Here is a 7,542-nt window from a genome sequence, read left to right on the forward strand (position 1 = left end):
ATAATATATTTGTATATGTACATGTCTTTATCTAGAGCTCTATAAATACCCTTTGCCTCCCAGCTCTTTCCTCTATTTCCATTGATTCTCCCAGTCTTCACATTTTTAACATCTTAAGATCAGATGATTCTTCCCTTTGGATCACCAGTGAAGCCTATTTATATATTTATTATATAAATATTAAGGTACATTAGATTTACTTCCAAGTCTGTCTCTTCAAATAAACTTATCACCCTCAAAGGAAGGTCTTTGTCTGCCCAGTTCCTGTCCAATGCCAAAATACAACTGGAGCTTAAGAAATGTTAAGTGAATGAATGACCACTGAAAACAACAGCAAGACAACACAACAAACAAACAACAACAGATCCCCCATTTATCAACTCCCAAGCTATTCGCAGAGTATTTCTGAATAAGTTGGTTATTGTTAGGGCCTTAAGGCAGTTCTGGCTCTTAGCCACTGAAAGCAGAACACCAAACAGCCCAGTCCCGCGCCATCCTCCCAGTTATTGCTATGTTTGGTCCATTGTTGTAGCCACTGTGTCCATCCATCTCTCCAAGTACTCGTTGTTAGATGTCATCTAGGAAGTTCCTCCGTAGAGACGCCGTGAACAACAGAACTAAGCACGACCCGTCTGTGCCATTCTCACAATTGATCTTTGATAATAGGATATATGTACTAAATCCCAACTAATAAGAATAATAACATGTGTTTATGGAAGGAATACAATTTCTTTGCATAGTCTTTCAAACAACCTGGATAGAGAATGTTCACTCTTCAAAGATCTCCCTATGAGGTAGTTGAGTTCATTGCTGCAACCAACTCTCAACCCATCTTCTTGAGGACCTGCCTCTTTTTTTCTTTTTTTGCACCTCCACTTTATCAAGGATCATGTTCTTCTCCAGGGACTGTTTTTTCCCGACAATGTGTCAGGTTTTCCAGAGAATCAAGATCAGTGATGCTTGCAGGTGTATCTGTCTCAAAGGGGATGCATATCAAAGAATGGCCCACAGATTTATGGAAGTGGGCAAGTTTAGTCCAGTTCAAGTCCTTGGGATACATACAAGCTGGAGCCTTCTCCTGACTCGTGGAGCTGCAGGGGTTGAAAACAGGAAGCAAAAATACCACAGGCTGATACATGCAGAGTTGGATGAATCCAACGAACGTCAGCCAAATGAATGGAAGGTCAGATGTGTGCTTATGGTTCCTGGGATTAGCAGGCAGCACACTACCTGATTGATGGACCAGATGCCGGATCCCGACCTAGTGATGAAGGGAACTGGATCCAAACACTATCTATCTATAGTAAGAATAAACCATACCCCCAGTGAAACCTCCCTCAATCGTATCAAGGTTGTGAACAGACCCAGAAGGTAGTATCCCACTGTGTTATTCCCACATGTACTTGGCAGCTTCACAGAACATCCCATCAGGAAGTTGACCACACTCTATTAAGTCATATCATGGGAGAATCCTGGTCCAGCTAAGTTGATGTGTAAGTGAACTATATCGCACTAGTGATGAGGAAATGTCTAATGAAATGCAGATGAGCAGGAAGGGGTGTGAAGGGACATTCAAGATGAGAACAACTGGGTCAGCAGAGTCTGCTGTAAGCTGAACTTAGCTTTGAATGACACTTTGTCATTTAATATCTCCTTTCTTCCATCTTCAGAAGGAGCCCTGGTGGTGTAGTGGTTCCACATCGCTCAGCAGTTTGAGACCACCAGCAGGTCCACAGGAGAGACACTGGGCTTTCTACTTAACAGTCTCAGAAACCCACAGGGGGGCTGCTGGGAGCCAGCATTCACTCCACGGCAGCAAGTTCGATTTGACGTTTCCATCCTAAGAATAGACCCTGTGATTTCAATCCTTAATGGCATGTAACTTGTTCTAGAATCTTACTAATCATCCTTAGCAAACAACAAAGAGTTTATGAAGGAGTGCTTGTCAGGAAAACATCTGTTGAGACGCAAAGGAGAATGTTTATGCCGCCTGCGCCAGAATAACTGGATGCAGGTCGTTCAGAAAAGCTTTGGACTAGGGTAGTTCCAGGGAGTCCGTATAAGAATAGTAATCTGATAACACGATGTCATTTTCATTTGCTATTGTCTTATAAAATTTCAAAGGAAAACTCGAAAGGACGGAAGGACAACATCAAGTATGATAGTGAAATGTACGAATACATGCGGTTAGAAAATCCAAAGGGAAGAGCACGTGCAGTACTTGTAAAAACTGAAAGAAATGACAATAGTCAAGCCTCACACGTTGCAATATTGAAAGACTTGATAGGAAAATATTGAATGACGCAGGACACATCAGTAGAAGATGGTCGAAATGCACAGTCCCAAGAAAAAAGTATTTGAAATTGAACCATTTTAGGATGTAGCCCATTGCAGGGAAAAGCCCAAGTTGTACTGAAAAGATTGACTAACCAAGGCTCTAGGAAAGGATGGGATACTAATAAAATGTTTCAACAAATTGATTCAACAATAGAAACACTTACTTGTTTATGACCAGAAATGTGTAAGAGAGCTACCTGGCTAAATATCCAGAAAAATATAAAATCTGTGCCCAGTGAAAAAGAAAGGTGGCACATGGACTATCAGAATTATAGAACAGTGGAATTAATACCATATGCAAGTTGAATTTTGCAGAATGTAATTCAAAAACTATTGAAGAAATACATCAACAATGTCTGTCAAAATTGGATTTAGAAAAGAATGTGGAATGAATGATATAATTAATGATGTCAGATGGAACTTGGCTGAAAGCAGAGAGTCCCAGCAGATGTTTGTTTGTGTGTTATTGACTCTGCAAAGGTATTTTTGACTGTGAGGATTAAAAAATTAATAAAATCATGAAAAGTGGGAATTCTAGAACCCTTAATTCTGCTCAGATCAAACCTGTTCACAAACTGAGAAGCAGTCATTTGAATAGACTACAGAGGGAATGGATTGTTAAAAACAAGGCAAAGCTGCTGCATGCATATATCTGTTCATCATACTCATTCCATCAACAGGCAGAGCAAATCATGTGAGTGGAAGGACTACATGAAGAAGAGGCAGCAACAAAATTGGAGGAAATAATTAATGATCTGTGATATGAAAATCATACAACCTGTGCTAGCTAAAGATGAAGATTTGCACAGCTCACTGAAGAAGATGTAAGACTGCCGTATGGATTACAAATCAATGTAAAGAATACAAAAACCTTCCCAACTTGACCAATGGACATTGTAACAAGTGGAGGAAAGGATGTCGTTTTACTTGGAATAATAAACATTCCTATGGAGGTAGTAAAACTAACCCTACCACTGGGTCGATGCTGACTCACAGAGAAACTATAGGAAAGGATAGAACTGCTCATCCAGGACTATAACTCTTTAAAGGAGTAGAAAGCCCCTTCTTTCTCCCGAGGAGCAGTTGGTGGTTTCAAACTGGAGACCTTGCAGATCTCAGCCCAACACCCTGGTAGTGTAGTGGTTATGGGTTGGGCTGGGTTATGGATACAGTGGGCAATAAATCAAATGACATATTGAATTGGGCAAATCTAATGCACAAAACCACTTGAAAGTGTTGAAGAGCAATGCTAGTTCCTTGAGGGTTAAGGAGCACGTGACCTAAGCCGTACTATTTTCAATCACTACATGTTATTAGGTATTATTGTTGAGTTCAGACCCACAGGGACCTTATCCTCAACAGAATGCAACATTGTCGGGTCCGGAACCATCCTAACAATTGATCCTATACGGGAGCCCATATTGCAACCACTGTATCACTGCATCTCAATGAGGCCCTTCTTCTTTTTTGCTGTCTCTCCACTTTACCAAGCATGATGGCCTTCTCTAGGGACTGGTCTCTCCTGAAAATCTATCCAAAGTATGTAAGACAAAGTCTTTCCATCTTTTCCTCTAAGGAGTATGCTGGCCATATTTCTTCCAAGACAGATTCAGTTGTCCTTTCAGCAGTCCACATGCTACTTTCTATATTCCTTTCTAGCACCACAATTCAAATGCAATGATTCTTCTTCAGCCTTCTGTATTCAATATCCAACTTTCATATGCACATGAGCCAAGGGAAAACACCATGGCGTGGGGCAGGTGCACCTTAGTCCTCAAAGTAACATCCTTGATTTTTGATATTTAAAGAGATCTTAGTCAGCAGATTTACTAAGACATTGCATCTTTTGATCTCTTGATTGCTGCTTCCATGAGTATTGATTGTGGATCCAAATAAGACAAAATCCTTGACAACTTCAAACTTTTCTCCCCTTTATCATGATTTTATCTACACGAGCATGTGAAAGCTGGACAATGAATAAAGAAACTGTAGAAGAATGATGTATTGGAATTACGGTGTGGGTAAAGAATATTAAAAACACCATAACTTTCTGGAACAGTGGTTGTCAATCTTCCTAATGCCATGGCCCTTTCATACAGTTCCTCAGGTTGTGGTGACCCCCCCAACCATCAAATTATTTTCGTTGCTACTTCATAACTATACTTTTGCTACTGTTATGGACCGGACGACCCCTGTGAAAGGGTCATTCAACCCCCAAAGGGGTCGTGACCCACAGTTTGAGAACTTCTGTGCTAGAAGAATAAACCCACAGTTTGAGAACTGCTGTTCTAGAAGGATAAACCGATGTCTCAGAAAATGTACCGTCACAATGCTCCTTACATGTGGATGGCAATGCTTCATCTCATAGACTTCGGACATGTCATCAGGAGAGGTCAGTCCCTGGAGAAGGACTTCCTATTTGGTAACAGGAAGGGTAAGTGAAAAACAAGAAGACCCTAGATTGACAGAATGTATGCAACAATGGACTTAAACAGAAAAAACATGAGGGTTTTTCACAGCCAGCCAGTCTTTTGTTCTGTTGTGCACAAGTGTTGTCGTAAGTCAGAAGGCACCTAACAACATCACCATTGTCTTATTCCTATATGTCATCGCAAGCCCCATTAGGGTGGCTACATATTACTTTACTCAGTTTTCTCTGTATAAGCTCTTCTTTCCATTAGAATGTCGGAACCCTTAGCATTTCTATTGTTACATTATGTTTCCCACATGCACTTATATTTTCACCTTTAATAAAGTTGCCTCTACGGAACATATTTTACTTCTTGACAGTTTCTAAATATAGCAGGTATTATCCAGTTCTCCCCATTACAGATGGTGATAGCTCCTGAGTTAATGAATTATTTATTTATTCTATTTAGAAAATATTTAAAGTTGGTAACCACATTTCTTTGACAATTATTATATTCTGGTATGACTCAGAATTGACTTGATGACCTTGAGTTTTAATTTTCTTTTTTGGGTAATTATTTAAGCATTTTACATTAAATTTTACACTCCATTCTCATGAAAAGGCTAGGAGGTAGGCACCAATATTGTCTCTAATTAACTGCTGATGAGAAAATTGAAGTGTATGTGGACTGGCAACTTAAAGTTATATAGCTAGCATGTAGCAGATTTTAATTAGAAGTTCAAAATGCCATTTCTCAAAAGCATTTGCTCTTCATCAGACAGAAAGATTTGAGGCCATAGGACAGAAAAGGTTTTGGGCAGTCCCCCAAAGTAAACCTGTTTAACCAACCTGGTGACACAAGGACAGGGAGAGATAGTTATCATATGAACTTCCATTAGAGAGGTGTGTGTGTGTGCGTGCGTGTGTGTGTGTGTGTGTGTGTGTGTGTGTGTGTGTGTTGCGTGGCTGAAAGAAAACACCCGGAAACAAACTTTGAAAAGTGTGAAAGGTGAATTTCTCACTCACACACATATTTTCCCATAGCTTCATAATGGGATTAAAACACAAAAAGTGTGATATGTGGTAAGGGTCAGGGCATGGAACTTTGTACAGCAGAGAAACGTGGCCATTCCACTTACATCATTGATCCAGGAACTCTCAAGAATCTCCAAGCTTCCATTTTCTTTATAATAGTTTTTTGGGTCTTAATATATGGACATATTAGTGCCTCACTCTATACCCATGATTATTAGATCAATACGTATGCATGTTTTATTATTTTACTATCCTCTTCTTGATGTTTTCTGTCAGGAGATTTGCACACGTTTAAATATTTCCTGGCTATTTTACACTATAAATGTACTTCAATTGCTAGCAGATTCCAAGGTTTATTTTCAATTAAACAGAGAGAAAGGCCAAATCATTGCTTATGCATTCCTTTAAATAAAAATATAATTGTCATTCACATCAGAATAGTTTAGTACAATATAACAATAAAAGAAAAATACTTCAAGAATGTTACAAATGAAAATATTTATCAGTAAATACCGATCATTTAGAAATTTTCAAATCCTCAAAAAAATAAAAACAAACTAAGCAACAAACAAATGACTTTGAAGTTATCGAGAAATTATCTGGTTATGCAATACAAAGAGATAAAGAAATGATGAATAAAATAAATATTTAAAGATATGGAAAATAGACCCTAAAATCTCAAAAATAAATCTAACAGCAGATTTAGAAAGAGAAAAGAGTAAAGAATATTAGTTAAGGGGCTAACAAAAATATGAATCATTGGATTGAAAAATTCACTTAATACAAGCAAGATGGGTTTAATCAAAGAGAAAAATAAAACCTGCATATAACCCAATGAGGTGAAAACATATAAAGTTAAGATAAAAATGGGAGTACCAATTACTACAGATTAAAAAAACAACAACACAGCTAATCTACAAGAGTTAGTCAGTTTTATATATTTGGAAACAATGCTCTAAATCAATGGCAAGTTATCATTAACATTTAAGAGAAATATTTTAACATATAAATCTATGATTAAAAGATTGAATAATCTTTTATTGTGGGGTGCAAAATCAGGACATTTTCAAATTTGTAAGGATTAGAAAATTTATCATTCAACTAATAGTCCTACAGAATAATTTAGCTTGTTTCTGGGTTGACATCAGTAAGTCTGACCCACTTCAGAAGAAATACCAAGGAATTGCCTGAGACAGGCAATTCACTTTGTTGGATGTAATAGATTGAACGGTGTGCTCACAAAACATGCACTGAAACCTACCTCTAACTATGGATGTAATGTAATGTAATATAATCAATCTTTTGAGGTCAGACCTGTGTAGAGTGGATCCTAAACCTAATTACTTCAGAGCTATATAAAGAATAACATGGACAGATACTGGGGGAAATATACTCTCTGATGCCCTATCAGACAATTGAAGCCGATGATTCTTCTAATAGAAACCTCAATAAAAACCTTTGAAACCATGCTGTTACAGACGCAGTAGAAAACCATGACCATTGGATTGTAAATAAATTGAATTGGGTTTTTATTGGAAACTAGTTAGTGTTAGCTGTTGATTCTCTATTAATTAAAGGTCATTTTCTTCCACTGATATACCGTATATACTCAAGTATAACGAGTTTTTCAGCACATTTTTAAGCCATTTTGTGGTAAAATTAGGTGCATGGGCTGATATTCAGGTCGGCTTGTACTCGAGTATATATGGTATTTTTGATGGAGGGTAAAGCTATTGTTAAAGTGTGTCTCAAACTTTGTA

This window comes from Echinops telfairi, unplaced genomic scaffold (genome assembly GCF_000313985.2).
Source record: "Echinops telfairi isolate 266 unplaced genomic scaffold, ASM31398v2 ScPeMD7_9;HRSCAF=40, whole genome shotgun sequence".
Taxonomy (NCBI): domain Eukaryota; kingdom Metazoa; phylum Chordata; class Mammalia; order Afrosoricida; family Tenrecidae; genus Echinops; species Echinops telfairi.